The 14214-nt window shown below is 38.0% G+C and overlaps 1 protein-coding gene and 1 long non-coding RNA gene across 15 annotated transcripts in view; one reads left to right on the plus strand and one right to left on the minus strand.

The window, feature by feature from the left end:
* Positions 1 to 14214, minus strand: part of ATG10 (autophagy related 10) — a 270304-nt gene that overhangs the window by 120301 nt on the left and 135789 nt on the right. The gene's annotated exons all lie outside the window — the stretch shown is intronic.
* On the plus strand, positions 1491 to 3332 carry LOC132682394 (uncharacterized). 2 transcript variants are annotated; one of them, XR_009611647.3, is made up of 3 exons: positions 1491 to 1627; positions 1858 to 2133; positions 2335 to 3332. It is a non-coding gene; the product is annotated as an uncharacterized LOC132682394 (long non-coding RNA). The 2 variants fall into 2 exon arrangements; XR_009611648.3 differs by having other exon boundaries at positions 1491 to 1598.

The raw sequence follows: 14214 nt of genomic DNA on the forward strand, positions 1-14214 counted from the left end.
TTATGCCTATCTTGTTCACTCAGGTATCCCAGGCATCCTGAACAACACCTGGCAAATAAGAGACTTCCAATAAATATCTGTTAAGTGAAACAAATGAATGAAATGAGTAAAAATGTTCTGTTGTCATTTCCATCCTATAAATCAGAGGGCTCTACACTTTTTTTGAATGTGACTCCAGCACTCAAAAAATGTAAGCACTCATCTTTAAGATGTGCATATTTACCTTGTGATCAATTATGAACATTTGTTTCTGTATATTACATATATTATAAAACACGTTAAAATTGAAAACCTCAGAAGACAAATATGAAGGAGAACTATTTTTCTAATAATTATTTTACTTAGGGGGTGATCTGGGCACTGGCAGAAGCAGCCTTCCCACTCTGTACTTCACTCTGAGCATCAGAGAACTTTCACTGGCACCCTGCTCTCACCTCCTCTTTGGACTGCTTGACCATTTGGCACTCAGCTTTCTGGGCCAGTGGCTGAGGCTGAATGAAATTGCAGAAATGTTGATTTTAAGGTACCAGTTGCAAAAGTTAGCACCTCATAATGGTCACACACATAAACAGCAGGCAAATGAGCACACTGTTCCTTGCCTTTCATTGGGCTGCCGGCTCCAGAACCAGTGCTGTCAAAAAGCCAGGAACCAATCCTGACAGTCCTGGACAATCAGACAGCTGGACACCAAATGGCCAGATCTCACCTGCCCAGCAATCCTGCCTCTCTCTCCAGCACTGGGGGCACTGCCTCAACTCAAAACTGACTCTGAAGGACCTTTCTCTTCATAAAGAATCCCATTCTAGTCTGCATATAAACAAAGAGCCCTGGGTTCCAAAAGTATAATCAATACAATAAATAAACTGTTCTAGAAAAACGTAGTTATTTTATTTATTAATGGTGCAAACACCTTTTTTGCCAGTAATATTTTGATAAAACCAATTTGATTGAATTTGTTGCAGTTGTTTTATTTTGTTTTGTTTTAAATCTTAATTGTGATATGGCATTCTAAAGTTCTGGCTTCAGTTCTTTTTCCATTTTTTTTTTGATAGGTGATTTTAATAACTGCAATAGCTGAGGAAGATGTACAAATCCATGTGTAAGAAGTTCCGTAGTCCCCCCTCATCCACAGGGGATATGTTCCAAGACCCCCAGTGGATGCCTGAAACCTAGATAGTACTTAAACCATATGCATACTACAGAGTTTTCTCCTATAAATACATAACTATGGTAAAGTTTGTTTTATAAATTAGGCACAGAGATTAACAATAATAACTAATAATAAGTAGAATAATTATAACAGTCTACTGTAATAAAAGTTATGTTAATGTGGTCTCTCTCTCTTAAAACATCATGTTGTACTGTTATCACCCTTCTTGTGATGACAGGAGATGAAGCGAGGTGAATGACATAGGAACTGTGACATAACATTAGGCTACTATTGACCTTCTGAGGATCTGTCAAGAGGATCATCTGCTTCTGGACTGTGGTTGAAGGAAACCAGACAAAGCAAACACCAGATAAGTGCAGCTTATCCTTAATGACTGGATGTACTTCATCCATGACACTGACATTTCAATCTCCTCTAGCTTTAAAAGGTTTGTCTTCATGTTGTAGATGTTTTTCCGTGAGTTGCTAATCAACACAAATAGCTTCATACTATTGGCAAGCACAGCATACAGATGGGTTGAGGGTCATCTTTAACAACAGTAAATATAAACCCTATCTCAAGTAATCTTAATTTCAAATTTGGACAGCTAATTTGGATCTGATATAAGATCTGATCATATGTTTTTTTACATACTGCCGGGTTTTTTTTGTATGTTTGTTTGTTTGTTCATTACAGTTTCTTTGCAGGAATCTGTAGAGCCCCTAGTCTAACAAGTAGGAGATGTGTTAACTGAAACTGGACAGCATCATCCTGGTAAATCCAGGGCACAGAAAACTGAAATGTATAACAGACACCTGAAGGAGTGAAGGCAACCACTATCAGCTCTTTCCTATCGTCTGGCTCCCACTATGCCTTTTAGTGTCTTGAGAAACATACAACATCGAGTCTTCTGACACATAAATTGTATGAAGACTCAGCATGAGGCCATGCTCAAGTATTATAAAGCTTCATTAAAAATATAAGTAAGTAAAAGTAAATATAAATAGCAGTTCAAACGTTATTTCCTACATCTCAATGAACTGTTTTTGCACACTCTCTGGGGTGCATGCCTCCACTTAAAAAACTCTATGCTGGTGACCTAACCCAAAGTTAAAGAAAATATAAAGAAGACAAATTTTATCCTTGGCATCCTCTACATCTATGGCTTTGTTTTCCTCTTTCAGCACAAAGCTCCCAAATTCAGCCCTTCTGATTGGATTTTCAGAGCAAAAGAACCTACTAAATTTACCAGTAAATGTTTCAAGCAAGACTTGTTAATCCAACCAAGAGGCTTTGCCTTTGAAGAGAAGTTTGCCTGAACAGGGGAATCTTAATGAATCACCATTCACCATGCAGTTTCGGTAACAGAGAACATGACACGGGGTGGGGGGCAATGATGGCTTCCCTGGCACCTTTCAGAACACAGCCTGCGAATGACTGCCTACTCACTGAGAACACCAGCCCTGCCAAGGACCGTGCAAAGGGGCATGTGGGCATCACTAGTGAGTGATCTGTCTCTCAGGCAACAGAAACTGCTCTGGGAAGGAACTATATACATTTGACTTCTAATTGCTGGATCCCCATTTCTCCCTGTTATCAAGCCTGGGCATTCAACCACTTTTTCCATTTGCAATGGTAATAATAAATCAACATTCAACAGAAGTTTCCAAAGAAGAAAATAAAAGAAGCTTAAGCTGGTAATACTGAATTAATGTATTTTCCTGGTTACTTACAATGGTAAAGCATTATTTGCATAGTAAGAAAAATGCTAATTTTATTAAAGTGCTATTTGATAAGGCTTTCAGACTAACTTGCAGAACCCTAAAAAATTATACAGGGTGACTTGATTTGTCAATTCTAACCTCTTTGGAATCATTTGCCTGCACAGTTGCCACACTTGGAAGAAAAACCAAATCCAGAACTGACTTGTTTCCTAAATGAATTGGGAAGTTGTCGTTAAAAAGCATCTGCTACTTTACTGCATTCATGTAAAAGCATTCTTGTGCGGCTATAACGGACTATTGAGCAGATGTTTTAGAGCACTCTACTCACAGCAATACGTGTATCATAAAAAAGATAAGGAGCTACAACGTAATTAATGATTTCGGTTCCTCTATAAATGCATTTCACTTTTTAAAAAAAAATGGATTTAAAGTTGTGTCAAGAACCTCAACTTTTTACTCAAGCAATTCACTTGCAAGAAAGTGAACACAAAATCATTTACAACAATAAATAACGAATGGTCAGACTCGGCCTGATACCCAATGTGATGAAATCTGAGGTTATAAGAAAGGCTTCTCTAGACCAAATCACCCTACGACCTCCCTGGGGATCAGCCAGATAATTAGCCACTGGGTATCAACTTCTTTGTGTTTTAAATGTCTTCAAGTCAGGAGAATATGTTTCTTCAAGCCAGAAGAATATGTAACACTTAAAATCATTATGAGCTAATTTTTTAATCTTAGCCAATTTCAAACTGGCAGTTGGCTCACAGCATGGCCTGTAGAAGCAGAAAACTACAGTATCAGGAAGGCCAGGGCTGTGTATAAACTTCAGCCATGGCAGTTATAAATTGGTAACCTGTTCCTCTACTCCGATAAGATCCTCTAAGTTATGAAATTTAAAAACATGAGAAACAGTGGTTAACAACTACATCAAAGTCTGTAAGAATATTCTTCTTCAATCCAAGCTCCAGGCTCTATTTGGAGTCCATGTCTTAGAGTGGATTATTCCCAGAGTAGACCTTGAGAGGAAAATTTGAGTGCAAGTAATCTATTTGATGAATGATTTGAGGAGCACCAGTAAGAGAGTAAGGAAATGAGGCAGGATGGGAAAGAAAGCAATACAAATGTGGGCACTGGGGCTCATTCGAAATGGAAACATCTGGGGGGCTGTATGGAACACACTGCACACTTGTCCCACCTAAGAGGGTTCAGAAGTTGGGACGTGTATTCACCAATGCCTACCTGTTACTTATTGAGGACTGCTTTAGGGTGCTAACTGCTGGAGATGCAGGGCTACCTCACATTGGAGCTGAACATGCTCCTGCTGCCACAGAATGCCCTCAGGCAGAGTTACAGGTGCATTCAATAGACAGTGAGCACACAGCAACAGTAAGTGGCATGGGGATATGGACAGGGCTGGTGGCCACCACTGTAGATCTGGGCAAAAGCCCAACAACAAGTGCCCAATCTCTTATCCACAATTCTGAAATTGAAAAAGTTCCAAAAGATTTTAAAATACATTTTTTTCATAAATTTGGCACCCAAACTCATTCGGTGGCAAATTCTTACCTGAGTGATATTCTTATATTGTTTATTCATTGCACTTTGTATGAATATTGTTTCACTAAAGGAATACTAATACCACTGCACATGGTGTGCTGCTCAGACACCAATGGGAATGTAACATAATACAGAACTTACTTTTATCAAATTATATTACTTTTCTAAAATTCCCAAAATCTGAATTCCAAAACACTTTGGAGCTTAAGGATTGTGGGAATATAGCTTTTTGGTTGCCTTCCACCTTACTGTTAGATTTGTCTAGAAGATTAACAAAACAGTACAGACAGAAGCATGTTGACCTCCTTAAAAGTCATTGAATAAATTCCTAGTCAATTACCACATTAAGAAATCTGAAAAACAGGGGCACCTGGGTGGCTCAGATGGTTGAGCGTCCAACTCTTGGTTTCAGCTTGGGTCGTGATCTCGCAGTTTCATTAAGTTTGAGCTCCACGTCAGACTCTGCGGTGATAGCACGGAGCCTTCTTAGGATCCTCTCTTTCTCCCTCTCCACCCCTCCCCAACTCATGCTACCTCTGTCTCTCTCAAAATAAATAAGTAAACTTTAAAAAAAGAAATCTGAAAAATAAAAAAAAAGAGAAAAGGAAATGAAGGGGAAAAGCATAGGAAGAGGAAGGAGGATAGAGGAAAAGAAATAGAGAAGCATACTATGATAAAAAGCTAAAGGCAGCAATAAAAAGTGAGAGCTATACTAAGACTGAACATAACAACAACACAAGCAAGTTTCATGCTGTTATTCTCCACTTATGTTATTGCCAAAATATAGTCTCCAAAACTGTGATATAAAAAGATAAAGGAGAAATAGACAACAGAGAATATATACATGGATGAAATACAGAAGAACTGCTTGAGGAATTTGATTATAGACAGCTATCAATATTCAAAAGAAAATCACAACCCACACATCCAGTAGAAATAACTCAACTCTCTGTTCCATAACCACCACTGCATTCATCAGCTGAAACTTTGCCTAACCCAGGTCTGCAAGAATGGTCTCTCTTCACCATGAGAACACAAGCTTCCTCCTTATGAAATTTTGTCTTAAAGTTCCTCTGTCCTAGAACATCTTCATTGATTAACTCTATCAGTCTAACGCTGACAAAATCTCCTTAACAGTGAAATTTTGCAATTATTATATTTGTATGTGCAAGTCTCTGTGACCTGGACTTATTATGGAATGGCAGTTATGGTTCCCAGCAAAGCTTTTCAGCTATATGAGTATTTTTATTCAGCAGGATTCTTGTAACTTTCTCTTTACCACGGTCCACTGTGTTGAATAGTCTTAAACTTCTCATTTCAAATATTAAAGCTTTACACCTTCAAAACCTATCCCAGGAAAATAAAAACCCAACACAAAGGTAAAGATTTCAAAATATGAATATCAATAAAGATCTCAGTATTTTTAAAAAGGTGATCTAAATGAAAAACTCCATGTAAAACATTTAGGACATTCCTTAGCAAGTAAGAAAATAATGTTAGATTATTGTTATCATTATTAGTTGGGTGGTGCAGTAATATGAAGCTTGGCTTTAAAAAGAATAATCTGGAAATGAACTAAAACATGGATAGAAACTTAGAGAAAACATGGTAAGATATGTTAGAACTAAATTTAAATTCTATTCAAATTCTATTCAAATAGAATGATCCTCAATAGAGGTCATATGAAACTTAAAAAAAAAAGTTGGGGGGGGCACCTAGATGGCTGAGTCCGTTAAGTGTCCAACTTCAGCTCAGGTCATGATCTCACAATTCGTAAGTTCAAGCCCCGCATGGGGCTCTCTACTGTCAGCACAGAGCCTCTTCAGATCCTCTGTCCTCCTCTCTCTCTCTGTCCATCCCCCTCTTGCATGTGTTCTCTCTCTCAAAAATAAATTAAAATTTAAAAAAATAGTTGGGAACCATATTGGGAAAGAGAGAACAAATGAGAAAGATGTTCCAAGAGAGTAGTATTTATTTGTGTAAGCAACTTACAGTTGAATGTAAAGGGCACAAAACAAGCCCATTCATTTAATACCAAGGTTTTGAGCCTGGATAACTGGGAAGATGATGGTGTCATTAACAGTAAAAGAGACATTAGCAGAAAATACTATTTTGGAAATGCCTATTTAAGATATCTAGGTCCTATGGGCCACTGAGTTTGTAGGCAAAAGTCGAAAGAGAGATGGGGACTGCAGAAATGGCTTTCATAATAGTTATCACTACTTGATCATTAACTACGTTATATGTATATGTTATATGCATACTATATGCATACTATAAGCATAGTTATATGTATAATTATATGTATACTATATGCATGCTAATGTGCTAAGCAACATTATGAAATAAGGCATTTTTATTTTATACAAATTAACAAATCCAATTTAAAAATCTTAGCTATATAATATGATCAATTATTAAGAGGTAAAACTAGAATTCTGCCTATGTATACAATTTAAAGCTTGGTTATATTTTGAATTTGAGTCATCAGTGTAAAAACAATAGCTGGAACAATTGTAGTAGATGAAATTTCTAATGAAAACAACAACAACAAAAAAAATAAGGCCAAGGAAAGATCTTGAGGAATGCCATCTGTCAGAAAGAGGAAGAGCAGGGAAGCTAGCAATGTGAATAACTTTACAAAAAAGAAAAAGATAAAAATTACATGGAGATTATAGAAGGAAAAGCTTCCAGCAGATCATGGCCAATAATCTTGGATGTTACAGAAAAATAAAGGATAGTCTGAATAGGCAATTTGAACTGATGTTACAGTTGTCACCGCAGTCTTTTAAGAGAGTAATTTCAAAAACATACTGGGAAAAAATGCAAAACTGGAAAGAATGGCACGAACCTGTGATGAGGAACTATAAGTATTGATAATACATAACCCTTATAAGAAAATACATAAAAAATAGAAAGATAACATATAGGTAGCTTGAGGGGATATCAATGTCAAAGTAAGAGCTTTAAAAAATATATATGCCGGGGCGCCTGGGTGGCGCAGTCGGTTAAGCGTCCGACTTCAGCCAGGTCACGATCTCGCGGTCCGTGAGTTCGAGCCCCGCATCAGGCTCTGGGCTGATGGCTCAGAGCCTGGAGCCTGATTCCGATTCTGTGTCTCCCTCTCTCTCTGCCCCTCCCCCGTTCATGCTCTGTCTCTCTCTGTCCCAAAAATAAATAAAAAACGTTGAAAAAAAAAATTTAAAAAAAAATAAAAAAAAAAAAATATATATATATATATATGCCTATCTGGGCTTATCTGTAGGCTAAATGGAATAAGTCATTGGAGAAGAAGAAAGTTAGGATGCTAAGAGAGCTGAAAACTTAGTGACAGAACCAGAAGATGCCTCAGCAATAAGTAAGGAGTAAGTGCCTAACAGAGTGATCATCCTACAAATAACATGCATACATTCTAGGTGGAAAAACCTATAGGAGACTCTGGAGAGTTAACAAAAGTAGATTTCGGACAGGAGTCAATATCTGGAGCAAGCAACTTGGTTTTTGCAGTGTTTTTCCTGGAGGCAACTTCATTGGCAGTGGTGGTGGCAGAAGAGATGAAGGAGGGCAGTTAGCTAAAGTTCTGCCACCTTTCTGACTGAAGAGATCCACTGCTGGTAGAGAATAAAGAGATGCCCCAGAAAAAAGGGAGCTAGAGAAGGAGAAACCCCAAATTCTATGTTTAAACTTAGGTTAAGTCTCTGGCTGACTCCAGAATCAGGCATGTGTGAAACAGACTGAAAGCAGCTTACAGTTAAAACTTAAAGAACTGAACTGAGATATAAGCCACTGCCCACTACACACGACAGTTGGCATTTCAGATCTGACCAAGTTAACTAAATGATGAAAGGAAAACATCAACACTCTTTGGAAGAGTACCAGAAGTCAGTTGAGAGAGAGAATGGAGAAGAAAAATAATATATAAAGAAATAGTGGCAGAAAATGTCTCAAATTTGGTGAGAGAAATAAACTTACTGACTCAAGTTTAGAAAACCACAATCTAACACATGCAAATAAACCCACACACATAGGCACATTATAACTAAACTGATGAAAATCAAAAATAAAGAGAAAATATTAAAAGGAGCTAAAGAAAAACAACACATTACATACAGTGAAATCATGATGACAATACAATACTACATATTTCTCATCAGAAACAATGTAAGCCAAAAGGCAATAAGACAATATTTTTAAAGAAACCTAGTCTGGTGAAAATACCCTTCAAGAATATGGATGAAATAAAGATATTTTCTGATAAAGAAACACTAAGGCAATTTATTATCACCAGAACCACACTACAGAAATGACAAAGAAGTTCTTCAAGATGAAGAGAAATGATACCATAGGGAAATTCAGATTTTGAGGAATGATTGAAAGCACTGGAAAAGGTAAATATTTGGGTACATATTAAACACCATAATTTTATCTTAAATTTTTTTTTTTTAATTTTTTTTTCAACGTTTTTAATTTATTTTTGGGACAGAGAGAGACAGAGCATGAATGGGGGGGGGGGCAGAGAGAGAGGGAGACACAGAATCGGAAACAGGCTCCAGGCTCCGAGCCATCAGCCCAGAGCCTGACGCGGGGCTCGAACTCACTGACCGCGAGATCGTGACCTGGCTGAAGTCGGACGCTTAACCGACTGCGCCACCCAGGCGCCCCTTAAATTTTAAAATAATACACATATTGGAGTGCCTAGCAGGCTCAGTTGGTGGAACCTGCAACTCTTGATCTCGAGGTTATGAGCTCACCACATTAGGTGTAGAGATTACTTTTAAAAAAATCTTAAAAAAAAATAATAATACATGTGACAGTTTAAAGCAAAAACTATAACAGTGTCACGTGAGGTTTATAAAGTAGATATAATATATATGACAACCATAAAATAAACATTGGTGAGAGGGAGCAGCCAAGATGGTGGAACAGCATGGAAGTTTTTTTTGCATCTCACATTCATGAAATACAGCCAAATCAACATTAAACCATCCCGCACACCTAGAAAACTGATTTAAGGATTAACACAACAATCTGCACAACCTGAACCACAGAGCTCAGCAGGTACGAGGCATGGAGAGGTGAAATGGAGGAGAGAGAAGCCAAGTAGGGCAGAGAGCTGTTTTTGCTTACAGATAGAGGACAGAGACGGGGGGGGGGGGGGGGGGGGGGGGGGACTATGGGAAAAGCACCGCCCCCAAAAGCAGCTGGAGAGAAAGTGGAAAGTGCAAACAGCTGCAGAGACTGAACTAAAAAGGAAGAAAAGAGAAAGGAAAGGGTTTAAATTCCCACTAAGACTCTATAAATAGGGGGAGCGCAGAGCCTGAAGTTCTGCACCTCAGTACCTGGAGGTGCTAAGGTGGGAAGGACAAATCCCCAGGAGCGGACCAAGAGGTCCTCAGGCCCCACGGGAGGAAGCAGTTCCACTGCTGGAAGGATATTTGGTAGAGGCTGTGCGGCCACCTGGTCCCATCAGACACCAGAGAATAACCACATTCACTGGTGCTGGAACAAGGAAGTTAAGGGTAAAGCCTAGTGCCAGATGTGTGTTGTGATTTTCCATAATCCATGAAATGCTGCTGCTACAGGATCGCGTGAACTTTTTCTGGGGTGGGCTGGCACCAGACACAGTCTCTGGGCATTGGCAGCAGCACAGTCCCATGAACGTTGTTGGGTGCACTTGTCACCCAGCCTTTGCTCAGTGAGACTCTCCCCCAGAGGATCTAAGCAGGTCAAAGCCGAAGTACCTCAGAAGTGAGGGGTCTGGAAACACAGCCGCATCTGAGATAAAACTCAGGAGGGAGGTGCTACCTGGCAACATGATGGCTTGGTCACAGACACTGTAAAAGCAGGGAGTGGACAGAAAGCACAGACAAAGAATGGGTGTGCAATTGCTGGTTGGAAAGAGCACAGTTCTTATACTAGAGAATGGGTAGATGGGAGACTCCATTTATACTCCTCCTGCGCATATGCATACACACCTACAAGTGCCACAACAATCCACCCCAGTAAGCAAGGCAGCACCATCTAGTGGAGAACAGAGCTGTTACACTAAGTCCCACCCAACTGGGCCAACCTCATTCTTCAGGAACACCACAAATCTTTCCGACTGCCTAGTGTGCGGACTATAAAGTGCTTCATAGTATCACTTCTAGGGGAAAATGATGTAATTTCAATTGTATTTCAGTCTGTTCACAGGTCCATCTATTCAATTTTCTTTTTTTTTAATCTTTTTTGTTTCTTTTCTTTTTCTTCAATACAGAAAGAGAAAACATTTTCATTTTCAGTTTTTATTAAAAATATTTTTATTTTTTTCTATTATATATTTATTTTTTGGTAAAATTTTCAAATTCTATTTTACTTCCATCATTTCATTTTATTCTATTTCATTGTATTCATTTTCTCAAATTTTCAAACATTTTCCTTTTTTTCTTGTTTTTCTTCCCCCTACCCCTTTTTTTCTATAATCTGTCAAACTCCTTTCAATAACCAGACCAAAACACACCTAGGATCTAGCATCATTTATTTTATTTCTGTGTGTGTGCATTGTTTTTAATTTTTTAATTTTAATATTTTTACCCTAATTCCTTTTCTTCTTTCAAAATGATGAAACGAAGCAATTCACCCCACAGGAAAGAGCAGGAAGAAATGACAGCCAGAGGCTTATTCAACACAGATACAAGCAAGATGTGTGAATCAGAATTTAGAATCACGATAATAAGAATACTAGCTGGGATCGAAAATAGATTAGAATCCCTCTCTGCAGAGATAAAAGAAGTAAAAGCTAGTCAGGATGAAATAAAAAATGCTATAGCTGAGCTGCAATCTCAAATAGATGCCACGATGGCAAGGATGTATGAGGCAGAGCAGCGAATCAGCAATATAGATGACAAACTTATGGAGAATAACAAGGCAGAAAAAAAAGAGGGAGACTAAGGCAAAAAAGCATGATTTCAGGATTAGAGAAATCAGTGACTCATTAAAAAGGAACAACATCAGAATCACAGGCGTCCCAGAAGATGAAGAGAGAGAAAAGGAGGTAGAAGGCTTATGTGAGCAAATCATAGAGGAAAATTTTCCTAACCTGGGGAAAAACACAGACATCAAAATCCAGGAAGCACAGAGGACTCCCATAAGATTCCACAAAACCCAACCATCAACAAGGCATACCATAGTCAAATTCACAAAATACTCAGGCAAGGAAAGAATCATGAAAGCAGCAAGGGAAAAACAGTCCTTATCCTACAAGGGAAGACAGATCAGGTTTGCAGCAGACCTATCCACAGAAACTTGGCAGGCCAGGAAGGAGTGGCAGGATATATTCAATGTACTAAATCAGAAACATATGCAACCAAGAATTCTTTATCCAGAAAGGCTGTCATTCAAAATTGAAAGGAAGAATAAAGTTTCCCAGACATAGAAAAAAATTAAAGAAGTTTGTGACCACTAAACCAGCCCTCAAGAAATTCTAAGAGGGACTCTCTGAGGGGAGAAAAGGCAAAAAAAAAAAAAAAAAAAAAAGACCAAAAGCAACAAAAACTAGAAAGGACCAGAAACTCCAACTCTCCAAGAAACATAATGGCAATAAACTCATATCTTTCAGTAGTCACTGTAAATGTCCATGGACTAAATGCTGCAATCAAAAGACATAGGGTAACAGAATGGATAAGAAAATAAGATCCATCTATATGCTGTTTACAAGAGACCAACTAGACCTAAAGACACCTTCAGATTGAAAGAAGGGTGGAAAAAAAGAAAGAAAAGAAAGGAAAAAAAGAAAAAGAAAAAAAGAAAGTAAGGGGATAGAAAACCAAGCTAATGGGTGACAAAAAAAAGGCCCGAGTAGTCATAATTATGTCAGATAATCTAGACTTCAAAATAAAGACTGTAACAAGAGATGAAGAAGAACATTAGATCATAATTCAGGGGTCTCTCCACCAAGAAGACCTAACAATTGTAAACATTTATGCTCCAAATGTGACAGCACCCAAATATATAAATCAATAAATCACAATCATAAAGAAACTCATTGATAAAATACCATAATAGTAAGGGACTTCCACATCCCACTTACAACAGTGGACACATCATCCAAACAGAAAATCAACAAGGAAACAATGTCTTCGAATGACACACTGGACCAGATGGACTTAACAGATATATTCAAAACATTTCATCCCAAAGCAGTGGAATATATATTCTTCTCTAGTACACATGGAACGTTCTCCAGAATAGATCACAAACTAGGGCACAAACCAGCTCTCAACAAGTACAAAAAGATCGAGATCATACTGTGCATATTTTCAGACCACAACACTATGAAACTCAAAATCAACCACAAGAAAAAATTTGCAAAGATAACAAATACTTGGAGACTAAAGAACATCCTACTAGAGAATGAATGGGCTAACCAAGAAGTTAAAGAGAAAATTAAAAAGTTCATGGAAGCCAATGAAAATGATAACACCACAGCCCCAAACCTATGGATGCAGCAAAGGCGGTCCTAAGAGGGAAGTATATAGCAATCCAGGCCTTCCTAAAGAAGGAAGAAAGATCTCAGATACATAACCTAACCTTACACCTTAAAGAGCTGGAAAAAGAACAGCAAATAAAACCGAAAACCAGCAGAAGACAGGAAATAATGAAGATTAGAGCAGAAATCAATGCTATCAAAACCAAAAAAAGAGTAGAACAGATCAATGAAACCAGAAGCTGGTTCTTTGAAAGAATTAAGAAAATTGATAAACTACTAGCCAGTTTGATCAAAAAGAAAAGGGAAAGGAACCAAATAAATAAAATCAGGAATGAAAGAGGAGCGATCATAACCAACACAGCAGAAATAAAAACAATAATAAGAGAATATTATGAGCAATCATATGCCAATAAAATGGGCAATCTGGAGAAATGGACAATTTCCTAGAAACATATATACTACCAAAACTGAAACAGGAAGAAATAGAAAATTTGAACAGACCCATAACCGGTAAGGAAATCGAATTAGTAATCAAAAATCTCCCAAAAAACAAGAGACCAGGGCCAGATGGCTTTCCAGGGGAAGTCTACCAAACATTTAAGGAAGAGTTAACACCTATTCTCTTGAAGCTGTTCCAAAAAATTGAAATGGAAGGAAAAATTCCAAACTCTTTCTATGAAAGAGTTTCTTGATTACAAAAGCAGAGAGAGACCCCACTAAAAAGGAGAACCATAGACCAATTTCCCTGATGAACATGGACACAAAAATCCTCAACAAGATATTAGCCAACTGGATCCAACAATACATTAAAAAAAATTATTCACCACGACCAAGTGGGATTTATACCTGGGATGTAGGACTAGTTCAATATCCACAAAACAATCAATGTGATTCATCACATCAATAAAAGAAAGGACAAGAACCACATGATCCTCTCAATAGATGAAGAGAAAGCATTTGACAAAATACAGCATCCTTTCTTGATAAAAACCCTTAAGAAAGTAGGGATAGAAGGATCATACCTCAAGATCATAAAAGCCATATAGGAAAGACCCAATGCTAATATCATCCTCAATGAGGAAAAACTGGGAGCTTTCCCCCTAAGGTCAGGAACAAGACAGGGATGTCCACTCTCGCCACTAGTATTCAACATAGTATTGGAAGTCTTAGCCTCAGCAATCAGACAACACACAGAAATAAAAGGCAACCAAATCGTCCAGGAAGAAGTCAAACTTTCACTCTTCACAGATGACATGATACTCTATATGGAAAACCCAAAAGATTCCACCAAAAAAACCCAGCAAGAACTGATC

This window comes from Panthera onca, chromosome A1 (genome assembly GCF_046562875.1).
Source record: "Panthera onca isolate mPanOnc1 chromosome A1, mPanOnc1 haplotype 2, whole genome shotgun sequence".
NCBI lineage: Eukaryota > Metazoa > Chordata > Mammalia > Carnivora > Felidae > Panthera > Panthera onca.